This window comes from Sciurus vulgaris (assembly GCF_902686455.1).
Source record: "Sciurus vulgaris genome assembly, chromosome: 8".
Taxonomy (NCBI): domain Eukaryota; kingdom Metazoa; phylum Chordata; class Mammalia; order Rodentia; family Sciuridae; genus Sciurus; species Sciurus vulgaris.
Window position 1 is genome coordinate 121,032,754 of NC_136468.1, and position 21,423 is coordinate 121,054,176.

The following is a 21,423-nucleotide window of genomic DNA, read 5'->3' on the forward strand; positions in this document are numbered from 1 at the left end:
GATGTACCTTACAGAATTAGAGCAAGCAATTATGAAATTCATCTGGAAGAATAAGAAACCCAGAATATCTAAATCAATCCTTAGTAGAAAGAGTGAAGCAGGGGGTATCGCAATACCAGATCTTCAACTCCATTACAAAGCAATAGTAACAAAAATGGCATGGTATTGGTACAAAAATAGACAGGTAGATCAATGGTACAGAATATAGGACACGGACACAAACCCAAATAAATACAATTTTCTCATACTAGACAAAGGTGCCAGAAATATGCAAGGGGAAAAGATAGCCTCTTCAACAAATGGTGCTGGGAGAATTGGAAATCCATATGCAACAGAATGAAATTAAAACCATACCTCTCACCCTGCACGAAACTAAACTCAAAATGGATTAAGGACCTCAGAATCAGACCAGAGAGCCTGCATCTTATAGAAGAAAAAGTAGATCCAGATCTTCAACATGTCGGCTTAGGACCAAAAATCCTCAACATGACTCCCATAGCACAAGAAATAAAAGCAAGAATCAATAACTGGGATGGATTCAAACTAAAAAGCTTTCTCTCAGCAAAGGAAACTATCAGCAATGCAAAGAAAGAGCCTACAGAGTGAGAGGATATCTTTGCCACTCATACTTCAGATGGAGCACTAATCTCCAGAATCTATAAAGAACTCGAAAAACTCTACACCAAGAATGCAAATAATCCAATCAACAAATGGGCTAAGGAAATGAATAGATACTTCACAAAAGAAGATCTACAAGCAATCAACAAACATATGGAAAAGTGTTCAACATCACTAGTAATAAGAGAAATGCAAATCAAAACCACCCTAAGATTCCATCTCACCCCAATTACAATGGAGATTATCAAGAATACGAGCAACAACAGGTGTTGGCGAGGATGTGGGGAGAAAGGTACACTCATACATTGCTGGTGGGGCTGCAAATTAGTGCAGCCACTGTGGAAAGCAGTGTGGAGATTCCTTAGAAAACTTGGAATGGACCCACCATTTCACCCAGCTATCCCACTCCTTGGCCTATACCCAGCAGACTTAAAATAAGCATACTACAGAGATACAGCCACATCAATGTTCATAGCTGCTCAATTCACAATAGCCAGAGTGTGGAACAACCTAGATGTCCTTCAATTGATGAATGGATAAAGAAACTGTGGTATATATATACAATGGAATATTAGCCATAAAGAATGATAAAATTATGGCATTTGCAGTTAAATGGATGAAATTGGAGAATATAATGCTAAGTGAGATAATCCAGTCTCAAAAACAAAGGACAAATGATATCGCTAATAAGTGGATAATGACACATAAGGGGAAGTAGAAGGAGTTAGTGTGAGGGGTATAGTTAGGGTTAGGGAGGGTGGTAAGAATGGAGGAAGGAAGGACTTATAGAGGGAAAAGAGGTGTAGGAGGGGTGGGGGGAAGGGAAAAAATCACAGAATGAATCAAATATCATTATCCTATGTAAATTTATGATTACACAAATGGTATGCCTTTATGCCGTGTACAGAGAAACAACATGTATCCCTTTTGTTTACAATAAAAAAATAACTAAATAAATAAAAAGAGATGCCAACCAAGATTACCACATCCAGCTAATCTATTTCTCAGATTCGAATATGAAACAGTGCCTTTCATGAGAAGCATAAATCAAAAGACTTATACCACTTATACTGTCCTCCAGTGAAATGCTTCATGAAGAAGAAATGAAAAATAAAAATAAAAGGGATTCATAGGGATGAATCTCAATAAAAGAACAGTAAATGAAAGAAGAGTCAAATATGAATTAAATGTTAGAAATAAATCAAAATGACATGAAATAAAATCATCATCTCTATAGTAAGATGAATGTAGATGATCTAGTCTGTTCAATTAAAAGACATAGATTGGAGGCTTTTTCCACTGGGCGATCCAATATGGTGGACTAGAGGTTGACTGCATCTCCAGTCTCTACAGAACCCAGGATTCAAGAAGGGGCAGCATTGAGAGACTCGGACTAAAATAGAACAGTGGGGTGAGTCTCCCCCACCCAGTGAAGCTCGCCCGGGTGGCAGGCTTACATTCAGGTGGCTTATTAGGGTAGGGCAGGGCAGCTAGAGTCTCCCCCAGACAGCCCTGAGCAGTCCGGCAGTGGGCTCCTCCCAAAGGGCCAGATTCTCCAGCTTCTCAGAGCGGACACCCCAGTGACAGCCTTTCTGCACAGAACCAGCTCCAAGTCCCTGAGCCAGCACACAGCGAACTCTGGCAGGTTGCTTCAGAGACCAGGACAGGGCAGCCAGGGACTTCCCAAGCAGCCCGGCTGCCTCCAGGGGGAAGCGCCTTTCCAGGCTAGCTTCTTGGAGCAGACCACCCAGCAAGAACCTTTCTACAAAGAGCCAGCCACAAGTCCCAAAGCCAGCGGAGATCTCCAACCTGCAAGCAGCCTCTGGGAAGAGGGCAGGGCAGCCAGAGACCTCTCCAGGTCTCTCTCCCAGGAACCAGTAGTTGGCTAAGGGCAGCTTTCTTCGGAAGCACTGCATTATCAAGTTCCTCCAAAACTTCAGGCTACTGAAGTCTGGGAGGTGATATACTAGAAATCTCCAGAGACACTATAAGCCAATAGAAGAATTCTGCAAATTCACAAAGTCCAACTGACATCTGACCAATATGAGAAAACAAGGGAAGAAAATGTCCCAAACAAACTTAGATACTATATCAATAAAATCCAATGACAGCACAGCAGAAGAAATGTCAGAAAGGGAGTTCAGAATGTACATAATTAAAACAATCAAGGAAACAAATGAAGAAATGAAAGAGCAAATTCAGGCATTGAAGGAGGAGATGAAAGAGCAAATGCAGGCATTAAATGATCGCACCAATCAACAGTTAAAGGAGCAAATATGGGAAGCAAGAGATCATTTCAATAAAGAGTTAGAGATATTGAAAAAAAAACAAAAAGAAATCCTTGAAATGAAGGAAACAATAAACCAAGTTAAAAACTCAATAGAAAGCATAACCAATAGGATAGAACACCTGGAAGACAGAACCTCAGATACTGAAGACAAAGCATTTAATCTTGAAAACAAAGTTGACCAAACAGAGAAGATGGTAAGAAATCATGAACAGAATGTACAAGAATTATAGGATATCATGAAGAGGCCAAATTTAAGAATTATTGGGATTGAGGAAGGCTTAGAGAAAAAAACCAAAGGAATGAACAATCTTATTCATGAAATAATATCAGAAAATTTCCCTAATCTGAAGAATAAAATGGAAAACGAAGTACAAGAGGCTTATAGGACTCCAAATATACAAAACTACAACAGACCGACACCAAGGCATATTATAATGAAAATACCTAACATACAAAATAAAGATAGAATTTTAAAGGCCACAAGACAAAAGAATCAGATTACATTCAGGGGAAAACCAATAAAAATATCAGCAGATTTTTTAATCCAGACCCGAAAAGCTAGAAGGGCCGGGAGCAATATTTACCAAACCCTGAAAGAAAACGGATGCCAACCAAGAATCTCATACCCAGCAAAACTTACTTTCAGATTTGACGATGAAATAAGATCCTTCCATGTTAAACAAAAACTAAAGGAATTTACAAAAAGAAAGCTGGCATTGAAGAACATTCTCAGCAAAATATTCCATGAGGAAGAGATGAAAAACAACGATGTAAATCAGCAACAGGGCGTACTAGCCTAAAGGAAGAGCCAAATAAAGGAGAAACCAAATATGTCAAAAAAAAATAAGTCAAATGACGGGGAATACAAATCATATCACAATAATAACCCTGAATGTTAATGGCCTGAACTCATCAATCAAAAGACATAGACTGACAGAATGGATTAAAAAGAAAAATCCAGCAATTTGCTGCCTGCAAGAAACTCATCTCATAGAAAGAGATACCCGTAGACTAAAGGTGAAAGGATGGGAAAAAACATACCATGCACACGGACACAGCAAAAAAGCTGGAGTATCCATGCTCATTTGAGATAATGTGGACTTCAAGCCAAAACTAGTCAGAAGGGATAAAGAAGGACATTTCATACTGCTTAAGGGAAGAATAAATCAGCAAGACACAACAATCAGAAATATCTATGCCCTGAACATTGGCTCATCCATGTACGTCAAACAAATCCTGCTCAATTCCAGAAATCAAATAGACCACAGCACAATAATACTAGGCGATTTTGACACACCTCTCTCACCACTGGATAGATCGTTCAAACAAAAATTGAAGAAAGAAACCATAGAGCTCAATAACACAATCCACAATTTATACTGAACCGACATATAGAATATAACATCCAACAAAGAATGAATACACTTTCTTATCAGCAGCACATGGATCCTTCTCTAAAATAGACCATGTCTTATGCCACAAAGCTACTGTTAGCAAATACAACAAGATAGAAATACTACCTTGTACTCTATCAGATCATAATGGATTGAAATTAGAAATAAATTACAGAATAAAAAACAGAAACTTCTTCAATAACTGGAGATTAAATAATACACTATTATATGATGAATGGCTAACAGAAGATATCAGGAGGGAAATTTTAAAATACTTAGAAGTAAACAAGAATAAAAACACATCATATCAAAATATCTGGGACACTATGAAAGCAGTACTTAGAGGAAGATTTATTTCATGGGGTGCATTCAACAAAAGAAGTAGGAATCAACAAATAAACGACTTAACACTACAGCTCAAAGCCCTAGAAAAAGAAGAGCAGACCAACACCAAAAGTAGTAGAAGACAGGAAATTGTTAAAATCAGAGCAGAAATCAACGAAATTGAAACAAAAGAAACAATCGGAAAAATTAACAAAATAAATCGTTGGTTCTTTGAAAAAATAAACAAAATTGATAAACCCTTATCCACACTAACAAAGAGAAAGAGGGAGAAAACTCAAATTACTAAAATTCAGAATGAACAAGGAAATATCACAACAGACACGAGTGAAATACAAAGCATAATTTGAAGCTATTTTGAAAATCTATACTCCAACAAAACAGAAATCCTCAAAGACATCAACAAGTTTCTAGAGACATATGAATTACCTAAACTGAAGGAGGAGGACATACAGAACTTAAATAAATCAATTTCAAGCAATGAAATAGAAGAGATCATCAAAAGCCTACCAACAAAGAAATGTCCAGGACCACATGGGATCTCAGCCAAGTTATACAAAACCATTAAAGGAGAGCTCATTCTAATACTCCTCAAAGTATTTCATGAAATAGAAGAGGAGGAAACCCTCCCAAACTCATTCTATGAAGCCAAAATCACCCTGATCCCTAAACCAGACAGAGATATATCGAGGAAAGAAAATTTCAGACCAACATCCTTAATGAACATCGATGCAAAAATTCTCAACAAAATTTTAGCAAATTCCATACAAAAACATATTAAAATGATAGTGCACCATGTCAAGTGGGTTTTATCCCAGGGATGCAAGGTTGGTTCAACATTCAGAAATCAATAAATGTCATTCACCATATCAACAGACTTAAAGTTAAGAATCACGTGATTATTTCAATAGATGCAGAAAAAGCATTTGATAAAATACAGCATCCCTTCATGCTCAAAACACAAGAAAAAACTAGGGTAGTGGGAACATTCCTTAACATTGGAAAGGCCATTTATGCTAAGCCCATGGCCAATATCATTCTAAATGGTGAAAAACTGAAAGCATTCCCCCTGAAAACTGGAACAAGGCAGGGATGCCCTCTTTCACCACTTCTATTCAACATCGTTCGTGAGACTCTGGCCAGAGCAATTAGACAAACCAAAGAAATTAAAGGGATACGAATTGGAAAAGAAGAACTCAAACTATCCCTGTTAGCTGATGACATGATTATATATTGAGAGGAACCTGGAAATTCCACCAGAAAACTCTTAGAACTCATAAGTGAATTCATTAAAGTAGCAGGTTACAAGATCAATGCTCATGAATACAAGGCATTTTTATACATAAGTGATGAATCTTCAGAAAGAGAAATTAGGAAAACTACCCCATTCACAATAGCATCGAAAAAAATGCTTGGGAATCAATCTCACAAAAGAGGTGAAAGAACTCTACAATGAAAACTACAGAACACTAAAGAAAGAAATTAAAGAAAACCTTAGAAGATGGAAAGATCTCCCATGTTCATGGATAGGCAGAATTAATATTGTCAAAATGGCCATACTACCAAAAGTGCTATACAGATTCAATGTAATTCCAATTAAAATTCCAATGATGTACCTTATAAATAGAGCAAGCAATTATGAAATTCATCTGGAAGAATAAGAAACCCAGAATACCTAAAGCAATCCTTAGCAGGATGAGTGAAAAAGGGGGTATCGCAATACCAGATCTTCAACTCTACTACAAAGCAATAGTAACAAAAACAGCATGGTATTGGCACCAAAATAGACAAGTAGATCAATTGTACAGAATAGAGGACATGGACACAAACCCAAATAAATACAATTTTCTCATACTAGACAAAGGTGCCAAAAATATGCAATGGAGAAGATAGCCTCTTCAACAAATGGTGCTGGGAAAACTGGAAAACCATATGCAACAGAATGAAATTAAACCCCTATCCCTCACCCTGCACAAAACTCAATTCAAAATGGATCAAGGAACTCAGAATCAGACCAGAGACCCTGCATCTTATAGAAGAAAAAGTAGGTCCAAACCTTCAACTTGTTGGCTTAGGATCAGACTTCCTTAACAGGACTCCCATAGCACAAGAAATAAAAGCAAGAATCAACAACTGGGGTGGATTCAAACTAGAAAGCTTTCTCTCAGCAAAGGAAACTATCAGTAATGTGAAGAGAGAGCCTACAGAGTGGGAGAATATCTTTGCCACTCATACTTCAGAGAGAGCGCTAATTTCCAGAATCTATAAAGAACTCAAAAAACTCTACACCAAGAATGCAAATAATCTAATCAACAAATGGGCTAAGGAAATGAACAGACACTTCACAGAAGAAGATGTACAAGCAATCAACAGATATATGAAAAACTGTTCTCTAGTAATAGGAGAAATGCAAATCAAAACTACCCTAATATTTAAACTTACCCCAATTAGAATGGCGATTATCAGGAACACGAGCAAGTATAGGGGTTGGCAAGCATGTGGTGAAAACGGTACACTCATACATTGCTGGTTGTGTTGCCAATTAGTGCAGCCACTCTGGAAAGCAGTATGGAGATTCCTCAGAAAGCTTGGAATGGAACCACCATTTGACCCAGCTATCCCACTCTTTGGCCTATACCCAAAGGACTTAAAACCAGCATACTATAGAGATACAGCCACATCAATGTTCATAGCTGCTCAATTCACCATAGCCAGATTGTGAAACCAACGTAGATGCCCTTCAGTTGATGAATGGATAAAGAAACTGTGGAATATATTTACAATGGAATATTACTCCGCCATGATGAATGATAAAAGTATGGCACTTGCTTCAAATGGATGAAATTGGAGAATATCCTGCTAAGTCAGATAAGCCAATCTCAAAAAACTAAAGGATGAATGATCTCACTGATAAGCGGATGAGGACATATAATGGGGGGTGGGAGGGGTTAGAGTTAGCGTTAGGGTTCGGTTTAGGGTTAGGGATAAGGAGGGTGGTAAGAATGGAGGAAGGAAGGACTGTATAGTGGGAAAAGAGGGGTGGGAGGGGTGGGGGGAAGGGAGAAAAATAACAGAATGAATCAAACAACATTACCCTATGTAAATTTATGATTACACAAATGGTATGCCTTGACTGCATGTACAAATAGAGAAACAATATGTATCCCATTTGTTTACAATAGAAAACAACTTAAAAAGGATGTACTATGAGAATAATCCTATTAAAGATAATAAATGTACCATTCTGGAAAAAAAGTATATATATGTATATATATATATATATACATGCATATATATACACACACACACATATAAACACACAAGCACACACAAACACATTTTGCACCAGCACCCTTGTGTAGAAAAAGTATTTTTGTTCATTTATTACAATGAACTACACTTTTATCTTCATTTCCATTACAGGTATACAGCAAATAGGCAGGTATGGATTTTACATCCTTAACAATTTTCTTCTACAACGTGTGTTGTAAAAAATCCTTAAACAGTTTGCCCTAAAATGTGACACACAATGGATTCACATGGTTCTCAAATTGTTTTAAGGAGGTATAAAATAAAGGTTCAGCAATATTAGATCAGATATTCATTTTTTAAAAATACTGTTGCAATTTTATTCTTTGCATTATTTTTCAAAACCCCTTAAGTTTTTCTCTCAGGGCACAATCTCCTAATAATTCAAACATGGGAGGCAGTATTTCAAAAGTTGCATCTTCTGCCCTCTGAGGGCACTGTAGTGACTGAACAGCATATCAAACTTTGAATTCTCTTTCATCACTTCACCAGTGATTTACCTGAGTGGAGAAGATTCATGCATGATGCATCATCACACAGTACATTCAGAGAGTGTGACTTCCCTATGAGAAGAAATGTTCCCTAGAAGTCTCTTACAGTAACTGCCTGCTGTCACTGAGTAGATAAGGGTCATGTGTCTCCCTTCTTACCATTCACTTGGGATGAGACATTGAAAGATGATCAGTGCTGTGGGATGTTTTGGGCCTTAATATGCTACTACTATTCAGGGCAGGTTCTAGAAACCCTTTCATCCAAACAGGGTGGGGCTTGGGGAGGGCATGGGGAGCTCAATTACAGTACAACATTTTCTTTGCCTTTGGTTTGGTTAGATGGTAAGGCAAATAGACAAGTGCCTCAGCTCTCATCACTGACCACAGGCAAGCAAAGGCCACAGTTCAGCAGGCAACTGTGGTCAGGTCATCACTGAGTAAAGAGTTCAGAGATCAGAAGTTCATAGGTTAGTTGCCAGTGGTGGCTCACCCTTTGGTGACAGTCCTTTGGTAATGATGGACACACATGTTTTGCCTCTGAACATCAGTAGCCACTGCAGCTAATACAACTGTGGGTTCAACAGGGTAGTCAAGGATTGATGTAGGTTGTGCCAACGTGTAAGGGTATTGGTAGGGTGTGTAGATCAACCCAGGCTCAGATCCTGGAGGGACTATTGCTGCAGTTGAATGAGGAGCTCCATTTAGCATATCAGTCGTCTGTATTTGTCTGACCAAAGGCATAATGGTAGGGCCAGCTGTGGGGAGGACAGGCCTAGGCCTAGTTATGATTCTAGAAGCAGCCTGGGCTGTTGCTGCAAGAGAAAAGCCAAGGGCTGTTGATTTAATGTTGGCATATCTCTAGGTGTCATTTGGAATCCCCATCTCCATCAGCTGCATCTTCTTCAAGCTGTCTTCTCCTCTCGTTGCAGGTACCAGTAGTTTCTTCACTTCTTCAACTTCTCTTCTGTTTTATTTCTGCTCTGCTCTGAGCATCTTCCACAGTGATTTGCACATGGAAATCTTCATTCTGATGCTCCCAATTGGGTTTGCTCTATTCTGCTCCTCCTCCTCTTTATGTGACATTGAGCCCCTGGCTGGCACAATTATTATATATCCAGTTTCTGCTTCAAGCTGTTTAGCTGTAATTCCTCTGGGTCTCAAGATCTTCCCTGTACTAAATTCTTCTTCCTGTAGCCTCTGGAGGTGTTTGGAGATTCTGCAGAATTTGGAAAGGATGCTCAAGTTCATTTGTTGTTCATCATCTCCATAATCAGGTAATCTGGTATTACCATTTCTCCGATCACAATGACCTAATTCCAGGCTCTGCAGCTCACTGAGCCCAGCACCTTGGGGCCTCTGCCAGAGAGAAGGAATGGGCTAGGGTGAGCCCTGGCCAGTGGACTCTCTGGAGCCATTGTCCTTCTCCTTGGTTACCAGCATATATATGTGACCCTGAAAATTGACAAATGGGTATGTATTCTGAGGTGAGAGTGTGTGACCATATTCCGCAGTGGTATGCTAATTGAAGAGTTGGTGATAGGAGTCAAAAGCTGGTGTTTAGGTCAAGACTCCCTAGAAAATCCCATTGTAGACCATGGAATTTGGGAATAGTAGTGTCAACTGCTGTACAGAATTACACACCTTTTGAAAAACAGCTCATGGTACAAACCCAGGTACTTGTAGATACAAAGTAACATCAGTCATCCCTTGAACATGAGGCCGGAACTGTGTGAATGATCAGTCATGAGGTTAGACAGCTCAGCAGTGGACACTGCATGGTGGATATTTTGCAGCTGGGAAGGAGCCAGAGCAGGGCTCAGTCTCAGTACTCTGCATTGGCACTTGGTCCTGCCACATGTCTCCAATTTTCCAGTATCAGACACTCTCCCTAACCCTAAACATCTTAGTTCTCAAACTATTGATCTCTGAGGAATAACAGCCTTACAAAAATGTTAGGAATAAGACACAAAGAAAAAAAGAAACACAGACTAAAAATGAAAAGAAGAACTAAATACAAGTCTAAATAAGTATAAATGTCCACTAGCCAAGCAGGTCACCAAAGAAGACTGAATAGAAAAAACTAATAAGTACAAAAGTAAAAATGAAAACACAAATAAATATAATAGTGTATCTGTCTTAATATTTAGGGAATTGTTCCCATTGTAGGTCGAAATATTCTTCTCAGTTGTGATAGTGGTGGTTGCTGAAGTGACAGGGGGTCCCATAAGCCCTGCCCTTCGGGGCAAGGGTTCTGGTTAAGTGTACAAGCTCTTCCACTGATTGGTCTGAATGTTTTTAACTGGTGCACCTCGCTGGCTGAGCAGATACTGGGACTTGCTGGATGACTGTCACCCAGGAAAAATCTCTGAGTTTCACTCATGAAGGGGAGAGGTCAATACTTGTTCCCCTCAGACACACGTTGACTACGTGTTTTCACTACTTTAGGTTTCAGACTCCAAACTATGAATTCCTCCCCACGGTTTCGTGTTCTCCACTAGGCTTCTCCTTACAGCTGCACTTTCAGGCAGCCAATTTTATAAGAGGTTGTTCTGTGGTGAGGTTCGTCAAGTGTGTTTTTCTGACCACTTTCCCCCTACAAAAATCCCACTCCATATTTTTTATATTCTTCTGGTCTCTTAGACCCACATGGTACCGTTCTTGTGGGTTTGCCAAATGTGTTCTTAGGGCAGGAACAGCTGTTGGGAACTCAGGCCCCACAGTTGCCCCTCTTCTCTGCTGTAGCTGAAAGGTGATTACTTCCTCCAATTCCCCTCATAGCCAGGAAAGACAGGACATGTGTTTCCTCCCTTTCCCCTCTGCAGAATATTGTTGCACAAGATATACTTCAGCGTCCTTGTGCAGTGACTTTGAACTCCGATCTTGCTCCATATCTACACAACTCTCGGATTCCCCAAAACTGGGTTTCTTTAACTGAAGTACTGCTTCACAATTTAGCACAGGAGAGTTGCCAGGAGCAGCAGCCTTGGGTATCTCTTTTAATTTTTTCCATCCAACTGTGTGATTCCCCAATCTGTTTTCAATGTTCAGAGTATTTCCCAGAAAAAATCCCCTTTCTCAGCATTTCAAGGAACTATGTAAATGAGAGTATAATTTCTTTCTTTCTATTTTTTTCTTTGCGGTGCTAGGGATTGAACCCAGGGTCTTGTGCTTGCCAGGCAAGCACTCTACCAACTGAGCTATCTCCCCAGCCCAGAAATCATGGTTCCTTGACATGGAGTGACCAGGAAAGCAACCTTCCATAATCCACCATTTGCCCCAATCCCCAGTTTACAAACTTCTGATGATAATTTCTAGAAGTCAGCTGTCATGGGCATATTTGTTCCCCAAAGGTCCATCATATGTTGAAAGTCTGATGTCCAGTCACAGTGCTCTTTGAAGATGGCAGAACTTGTAGGTGGTGGGGCCTAGTGAATGGAATTTAGGCCACTGGGGTCCTGTTTTATAAGGAGTTATTGAGACTCCTGTTCCTCTGGCCACCATGAAGTGAGCTGCTTCCTCCACCACTGGCTCCTACCATGATTTGCTGCCTTGCCATGGGATCTAAAGCAATGAGCCAACTGATCATGAAATGAAACCTCCCAAACTGTGAGCTAAAATAAACCTTTTATCATAACCACATCATCTCAGGTATTCGTCATAACAATGAAAAACTGACTACCATATCAGCTTTGAAAAATGCAGGAGGGTGCAGAGTATATCATGATTAAGACAGGGGGGAAGAGAGTGATAGCATTTAGGGACACACTGTAGCCTCTATTCTTCACTCCTTGCAAGGAGTCCCTTCTCTAACTGCTTAAAGCCTCAGGTCTAGTGCAGGATTAAAATTAATATTAAGAACATCTTTTATTTGTGACTGTGTCTTCCACCTTCCTAGACTCCCTGAGAGAGAAGCAAGTTCTCATCTGGTAAGGTGGGAATTCTAGGTCCGTGGGTGTTGAACTCTTGGGTTCTGGAGTTTTGAAAATTTGTGGAAGAAGCTAGAACTGCTCTCTAGAAAAATGCATGTGAATACTACATGTCTGACACACAATTGCAGAGACCCTAAATTCCAGCTTGACAATATTATACCTGTAACAGGGAAGGAACCATCTGAACTACTCAACACTGTATCTAGTCAACTGGTTTGGACTCTAGCACTGATTGCATTGTCCATGAATATTTGTTGATCAAATGAGTCAGTGCACCAGGAATCAATACCAGGCCTCTTTAGCCAACCATCTCCACTTTTGTCCAGGGAACCCCAGCTTGGGAAACTCTCTGCAAAACATAAACTGACTCTGAAGTAACCTATTCCTGATAAAATCCCTGAGGACTTGAATCCTGGTGACAATTTGACCTTTCTCTTTCTATCACTCTTGCCCTCACATGATGTGAGGAGCATTCAAGGACTATCACACAGCAAACACCAGGAGCTCTCTGTCCCTGACAGACAAGGAACCATTCTTTGCTACTTGGAACATCCCCTGTGTGGGCCAACCTATGTGACTACTGAGATGTTCACATCACCTGGTGGCCTGGAGGCAGGTGATACAGCTGCTAGTGGGCAGAACAGGAAGCATAGGACCACAGAGGTTAGACACAGAGCTAGTGGGAGTGAGTGGGCCTGAAGCAATTGGAACCAGGATTCCAAGGCAGGACACTACAGTTGGACAGGGAGAAGGAACCAGGTGGGGCCTTGGCAGTTTACAGGTCACAATACCAACAGCCTTTGTGACTATGAGTCAATTTCCAAACTGGGATTCCTGGCTGATCAGAAATTCCTAGTAACAAATGACACAGAGATCAGCCTGGTTTTGTAGGGAAGGATATGTAGATGAACATGAACAGAAGATTCTGACCATGTTTCTGGGTCTGGCCTCCACTACAGGGCCTGCCTCAGAGCAGAAGGAGGGGTTTGACTGTGCACAGGGAAATTTGTGGCAGAGGACAGGGGATGAGAGAAGTAGTGAGGTGATGGGAGAGAAGGGGCCCTGCAGAAAGAGGGAGGAACCTGGGGTTACTGCTCAGAAGAAAGAGGATTTTCCTTGAAAGAGTATCCTGGTTATTCTGAAAGGGCACTCTGTTAAATATAAACTTAGTAGAGAAAATTATTTTCAAATTTCTTGGCACATTTTTAATATGTATGTTTGCATACATAAACAAGGCATTCATATTATTACTTGACTGGTATTCAATCTTACAAAAATGATGGAAATTCTGTCACTTCCAATTTCATTTATGAACCTAGAAGATATTATGGTAAGTGTAATAAGTTGAGAAGAAAATGATCTCCCTTAGATGTGAAATCTAAACCACTTAAACACATAGAAGCAGCAATAGAATGGTAGTAGACAGGGGGATGGAATTAGGGAAAATGAGCAGCTATTGGTTGAAGGTCGCCAAGTTTCACTCATGCAGCATAGTAATATCTGGAGAGCTCATCTCCAGCAAGCTTACTACAGTTAGTAATATTGTATCCTGGACATTTGTTAAGAGAGTAGATCTTAAATGTTCTCAATACACACATAAAGAGATAGAGAGAGACAGGGAAAATGTATGAGATGGTATATGTGTTCATTAGCTCAATTGCAGCAATCATTACACAATGTATATATACTTCCAAACAACACATACTACTCCTTAAAATATGCAATGTTTTTTGAAATTTTACCTGAATAGAGCTAAAAATGTTACAAAATAATCTAGAATTATTTGTTTATCTTAATAATAAATCATTTTAGAAAAACTATTTTACAAGAATTTTATATTCCCAAGACACTAACTGAAAAAAAGAACTAAAAATCAGACAGAAGCAGCATGGCCAGCTCCAGCCCGCCCCGCTGCCAGCTCCGGCCCGCCCGCAGGTTGCTTCAGAGACCAGCACAGGGCGCCAGGGACTCCCCCAAGCAGCCCAGCCCCCTCTGGTGGGAAGCGCCTCTCTAGGCTAGCTTCCCGGGGCAGATCGCCCAGTGAGAGCCTCTCGATGCAGAGCCAGCCACAAGTCCCCAAGCCAGCGGAGACATTTGACATGCAAGCGGCTTCTGGGACCAGGGCTGGGCAGCCAGAGACCTCTCCAGGCAGCATTGACCCCTCCAGCTGCAGGCTTTTACCAGGGGTGATCCAAGATGGCGGACTAGAGGGTGACTGCATCTCCAGTCGCCCCAGAACCCAGGATTCAAGAAGGGGAGGCATTGAGAGACTCGGAATTAGATAGAACCAGGGGGTGAAACTCCCCCATCCAGCGAAGCTCAGCTGGGTGGCAGGCCAGGATTCGAGCGGCTTATTAGAATAGGACAGGGCAGATAGCATCTCCCCCAGGCAGCTCTGTGCAATCTGGAGGTGGGCTCCTCCCACAGGGACAGATCCTCCAGCCTCTTGGAACAGGCCCCCCAGTGAGAGCCCTTCTGCACAGAAGCAGCGTGGCCAGCTCCGGCCGGCCCCAGCCACCTCCAGCCCGCCCCGCTGCCAGCTCCGGCCCGCCCACAGGTTGCTTCAGTGACCAGCACAGAGCGCCAGGGACTTCCCCAAGCAGCCCAGCCCCCCTCCGGCGGGAAGCACCTCTCTAGGCTATCTTCTCAGGGCAAACCGCCCAGTGAGAGCCTGTCTACACAGAGCCAGCCACAAGTCCCAAAGCCAGTGGAGACCTCCGACCTACAACCAGCCTCTGGGACCAGGGCTGGGCAACAAGAGACCTCCCAAGGACTCTCTCCCTGGAACCAGTAGCGGGCTAGGGGCAGCGTTCTTTGGAAGCACTGCATTATCAAATGAATCCAAGACTTCAGGCTGCTGAAGGCTGATAGGTGATACACTGGAAATCTACAGGGTCACTATAAGCCAATAGAGGAAATCTACAATATCACAGAGTCCCATTCACATCTGACCAATATGAGAAAACAAGGGAAGAAAATGTCCCAAACAAACTTTGATACTATGTCAATAAAACCCAATGACAGCACAGCAGAAGAAATGTCCGAAAGGGAGTTCAGAATGTACGTAATTAAAACAATCAGGGAAGCAAACGAGGAGATGAAAGAACAAATGCAGGCATTAAATGAACGCACTAATCAACAGTTAAAAGAGCAAATAAGGGAAGCAGAAGAGCATTTCAATAAAGAGTTAGAGATACTGAAAAAAAAAACAAATGGAAATCCTTGAAATGAAGAAAACAATAAACCAAGTTAGAAACACCACAGAAAGCATAAACAATAGGATAGATCACCTGGAAGACAGAACCTCAGATATTGAAGACAAAATATTTAATCTTGAAAACAAGGTTGACGAAACAGAGAAGATGGTAAGAAATCATGAACAGAATCTACAAGAATTATGGGATATCATGAAGAGGCCAAATTTAAGAATTATTGGAATTGAGGAAGGCTTTGAGAAACAAACCAAAGGAATGAACAATCTATTCAATGAAATAATATCAGAAAATTTTCCAAATCTGAAGAATGAAATGGAAAACCAAGTACAAGAGGCTTATAGGACTCCAAATATGCAAAATTACAAAAGACCTACACCATGGCACATTATTATGAAAATAACTAACTTTCAAAATAAAGACAGAATTTTAAAGGCCACGAGAGAAAAGAATCAGATTACACAAAGGGGGAAACAAATAAGAATATCAGCAGAATTTTCAGGCCAGATGCTAAAAGCTAGAAGGGCCTGGAACAACATTTACCAAGCCCTGAAAGAAAATGGATGCCAACCAAGAATCTTATACCCAGCAAAATTTACTTTCAGATTTGACGATGAGATAAAATCCTTCCATGATAAACAAAAGCTAAAGGAATTTACTAAAAGAAAGCCGGCATTACAGAATATTCTCAGCAAAATATTCCATGAGGAAGAGATGAAAAACAACGATGTAAATCAGCAATGGGAGGAACTAGCCTAAAGGAAGAGCCAAATAAAGGAGAAACCAAATCATGTCCAAAAACAAAAATGAGTCAAATGACTGGGAATACAAATCATGTCACAATAATAACTGTGAATGTTAATGTCCTGAACTCATCAATCAAAAGACATAGACTGGCAGATTGGATTAAAAAGAAATATCCAACAATATGCTCCCTGCAAGAGACCCATCTCATAGAAAGAGACACCCATAGACTAAAGGTGAAAGAATGGGAAAATATATACCATGCACACGGACACAGGAAAAAGCTGGAGTATCCATCCTCATTTCAGATAATGTGGACTTCAAGCCAAAACCAGTCAGAAGGGATAAAGAAGAACATTACATACTGCTTAAGGGAAGCGTAAATCAGCAAGACATAACAATCAGAAATATCTATGCCCCAAACAATGGCTCATCTATGTACGTCAAACAAATCCTTCTCAATTCCAGAAATCAAATAGACCACAACACAATAATACTAGGTGATTTTAACACACCTCTCTCACCGCTGGATAGATCGTCCAAACAAAAATTGAAAAAAGAAACCATAGATCTCAATAACACAATCAACAATTTAGACTTAACCGACTTACATAGAATATACCATCCAACAAAGAACGAATACACTTTCTTCTCAGCAGCACATGGATCCTTCTCTAAAATAGACCATGTTTTATGCCACAAAGCAACTGTTAGCAAATACAAGAAGATAGAGATACTACCTTGTACTCTATCAGATCATAATGGACTGAAATTAGAAATAAATGACAGAATAAAAAACAGAAACTTCTCCAATACGTGGAGATTAAATAATACACTATTGTACGATGAATGGATAACAGAAGACATCAGGAGGGAAATTTAAAAATTCTTAGAAGTAAATGAGAACAAAGACACATCATATCAAAATCTCTGGGACACTATGAAAGCAGTACTGAGAGGAAGATTTATTTCATGGGGTGCATTCAACAAAAGAAGTAGAAATCAACAAATAAACAACTTAACACTACAGCTCAAAGCCCTAGAAAAAGAAGAGCAGACTAACACCAAAAGTAGTAGAAGACAGGAAATTGTTAAAATCAGAGCCAAAATCAACGAAATTGAAACAAAAGAAACAATCGGAAAAATTAACAAAATAAATAGTAGGTTCTTTGAAAAAATAAACATAATTGATAAACCCTTACCATGCTAACAAAGAGAAAGAGGGAGAAAACTCAAATTACTAAAATTAAGAATGAACAAGGAAATATCACAAGAGACAAGAGTGAAATACAAAACATAATTAGAAGTCATTTTGAAAATCTATACTCCAACAAAACAGAAAACCTCGAAGACATCAACAAGTTTCTAGAGACATATGAATTACCTAAACTGAATGAGGAAGACATACACAACTTAAATAAATCAATTTCAAGCAATGAAATAGAAGAGGTCATCAAAAACCTACCAACAAAGAAAAGTCCAGGGCCAGATGGGTTCTCAACTGAGTTCTACAAAACCTTCAAAGAAGAGCTCATTCCAATACTTCTGAAAGTATTCCATAAAATAGAAGAGGAGGGAACCCTCCCAAACTCATTCTATGAAGCCAATATCACCCTGATACCTAAACCAGACAGAGATACATCGAGGAAAGAAAATTTCAGACCAATATCCTTAATGAACATCGACGCAAAAATTCTCAACAACATTTTAGCAAATCGCATACAAAAACATATTAAAAAGATAGTGCACCATAATCAAGTGGGTTTTGTCCCAGGGATGCAAGGTTGGTTCAACATCTGGAAATCAATAAATGTCATTTGCCATATCCACAGACTAAAAGTTAAGAATCACATGATTATTTCAATAGATGCAGAAAAAGCATTCGATAAAATACAGCATCCCTTCATGCTCAAAACACTAGAAAAAATTGGGATAGTGGGAACATTCCTTAACATTGTGAAGGCCATCTATGTTAAGCCCATGGACAATATCATTCTAAATGGTGAAAAACTGAAAGCATTCCCCCTAAAAACTCGAACAAGGCAGGGATGCCCTCTTTCACCACTTCTATTCAATATCGTCCTTGAGACTCTAGCCAGAGCAATTAGACAAACCAAAGAAATTAAAGGGATACGAATTGGAAAAGAGGAACTCAAACTATCCCTGTTCACTGATGACATGATTATATATTTAGAGGAACCTGGAAATTCCACCACAAACTCTTAGAACTCATAAGTGAATTCAGTAAAGTAGCAGGGTACAAGATCAACACTCATAAATCCAATGCATTTTTATACATAAGTGATGAATCTTCAGAAAGAGAAATTAGAACAACTACCCCGTTCACAATAGCCTCAAAAAAAATAAAATGCTTGGGAATCAATCTCACAAAAGAGGTGAAAGACCTATACAATGAGAACTACAGAACACTAAAGAAAGAAATTAAAGAAAACCTTAGAAGATGGAAAGATCTTCCATGTTCATGGATAGGAAGAATTAATATTGTCAAAATGGCCATACCTCCAAAAGTGCTATATAGATTCAATGCAATTCCAATTAAAATCCCAATGATGTACCTTACAGAAATAGAGCAAGCAATTATGAAATTTGTCTGGAAGAATAAGAAACCCAGAATAGCTAAAGCAATCCTCAGTAGAAAGAGCGAAGCAGGGGCTATCGCAATACCAGATCTTCAACTCTATTACAAAGCAATAGTAACAAAAACGGCATGGTATTGGTACCAAAATAGACAGGTATATCAATGGTACAGAATAGAGGACACATACACAAATCCAAATAAATACAATTTTCTCATACTAGACAAAGGGGCCAAAAATATGCAATGGAGAAAAGATAGCCTCTTCAACAAATGGTGCTGGGAAAACTGGAAAACCATATGCAACAGAATGAAATTAAAACCCTATCTCTCACCCTTTACAAAACTCAACTCACAATGGATCAATGACCTCGGAATCAGACCAGAGACCCTGCATCTTATAGAAGAAAAAGTACGTCCAAACCTTCAACTAGCTGGCTTAGGAGCAGACTTCCTTAACAGGACTCCCATAGCCCAAGAAATAAAAGCAAGAATCAACAACTGGGATGGATTCAAACTAAAAAGCTTTCTCTCAGCAAAGGAAACTATCAGTAATGTGAAGAGAGAGCCTACAGAGTGGGAGAATATCTTTGCCACTCATACTTCAGATAGAGCGCTAATATCCAGAATCTGTAAAGAACTCAAAAAACTCTACACCAAGAATACAAATAATCCAATCAACAAATGGGCTAAGGAAATGAACAGACACTTCACAGAAGAAGATGTACAAGCAATCAACAAACATATGAAAAAATGTTCATCATCTCTAGTAATAAGAGAAATGCGAATCAAAACTACCCTAAGATTTCATCTCACCCCAATTAGAATGGCGATTATCAAGAACATAAGCAAAAATAGGTGTTGTCGAGGATGTGGGGGAAAAGGAACACTCATACATTGCTGGTGGGGTTGCAAACTAGTGCATCCACTCTGGAAAGCAGTATGGAGATTCCTCAGAGAGGTTGGAATGGAACCACCATTTGACCCAGCTATCCCACTCCTTGGCTAAACCCAAAGGACTTAAAACCAGCATACTACAGAGATACAGCCACATCAATGTTCATAGCTGCTCAATTCACTATAGCCAGATTGTGGAACCAACCCAGATGCCCTTCAGTTGATGAATGGATAAAGAAACTGTGGCATATATATACAATGGAATATTACTCCACCATGAGGAATGACAAAATTATGGCATTTGCAGGCAAATGGATGAAACTGGAGGATATCATGCTAAGTGAGATAAGCCAATCTCAAAAAACTAAAGGTCTAATGATCTCGCTGATAAGTGGATGAGGACATATGGGGGGGGGGGTAGGAGGGGTTAGTGTTAGGGTTAGGTTTAGGGTTAGGGATAAGGAGGGTGGTAAGAATGGAGGAAGAAAGCAATGTATAGAGGGAAAAGAGGGGTGGGATGAGAGGGGGGAAGGGAAAAAATAACAAAATAAATCAAACAACATTGCCCTATATAAATTTATGGTTTTTAATTAAAATTTAAAAAAAAGAAGAACTAAAAATCAATAGTAAAGTGCCAGTACTGTAGACAGAAGTAGACAGTGGAGGGAGTGGAGGAGGCAAAGGGTAAATAGTGAGGATTGAATTAGAGTGAATTATATTCCACACTTTTATAATTATGTCAAAATGAATCCTTATGTTATGTATAACTAAAAAGAATCAGTTAAATTTTTTAAAAAAAATTCTTCATCTGTAAGGATAATAAAATTTATATTTTGAAATAATTGATCAGAAATTCATCCAGTGATGTGACAAACCAGGAAATGCCTTATTAAGCTCAACTTAGCAGTTGAAGCAACAGAATGATCCTCTTCCAAATCCTAAAATATTGAACTCTTTCATTATCTTGAAATTGCAAAGAATGATTGATAGTGCTCAGGTTTGTCAATTAATAATAAAATTGCTAATAGTATAAAGTTTGATGGCATAAGTAACATATTTACATAAAGTAAGTAAAAAATTTCATAATTTATCAATTTAATATTAAGAGTTATCTTTATAATATGAAGACTGATGACAAATATATTTGTAATTTGTCAATTTCTGTTTCTTCTCCCCTACCTTCATTATGTGTATTAGATTGTATAAATAATAAACCAGTTAAGGGGTAAAGGATCATAATTCAGAAACTATAACCATATTTTCCACCTGGATTTTATGTAAGGATTTCTGTGATTTCTCTTTGCTTGGGTAATATTTTAGTGTGTTTTGTGCAGAATACCAGAGAGTACATGACGTCTGGGAGCAATTGAAACCACAGCAGCCATACAGCAAAGTAGGCAGCCAGTTCTGCAAAGGGTTAGAAACTGGTCAGCCTTACAGCATGACAGTCTTGTGAACAACCCACAGGTGGAACCAGCAGAGGGCCCAGCAGAGTGCCACAGGTTGGGCCACTCACCCACAAGTGTCCCTGGCCCGCAAAGCCTTCTCATCTGAGGGGCTCACACAAAGGTAACAACTGCCAAGGGCAACATGAACACATG

At 39.6% G+C, this 21,423-nt stretch overlaps 1 protein-coding gene and 2 pseudogenes across 4 annotated transcripts in view; 2 read left to right on the top strand and 1 right to left on the bottom strand.

Annotated features, from left to right (window-relative positions):
• The window catches only part of LOC306667255 (immunoglobulin lambda-1 light chain-like), a 759,848-nt gene that overhangs the window by 575,375 nt on the left and 163,050 nt on the right, over window positions 1–21,423 (top strand). The window lies entirely within an intron of this gene.
• LOC306667283 (E3 ubiquitin-protein ligase RNF138-like) overlaps window positions 1–21,423 on the top strand; it is a 97,546-nt pseudogene that overhangs the window by 43,934 nt on the left and 32,189 nt on the right. The gene's annotated exons all lie outside the window — the stretch shown is intronic.
• Window positions 8,931–21,423, bottom strand: part of LOC306668898 (KH domain-containing RNA-binding protein QKI-like) — a 31,477-nt pseudogene continuing 18,984 nt past the window's right edge. The window contains exon 2 of the transcript in view: window positions 8,931–9,800. The product of the transcript in view is annotated as a KH domain-containing RNA-binding protein QKI-like (transcript). The remainder of the gene's footprint in view (window positions 9,801–21,423) is intronic.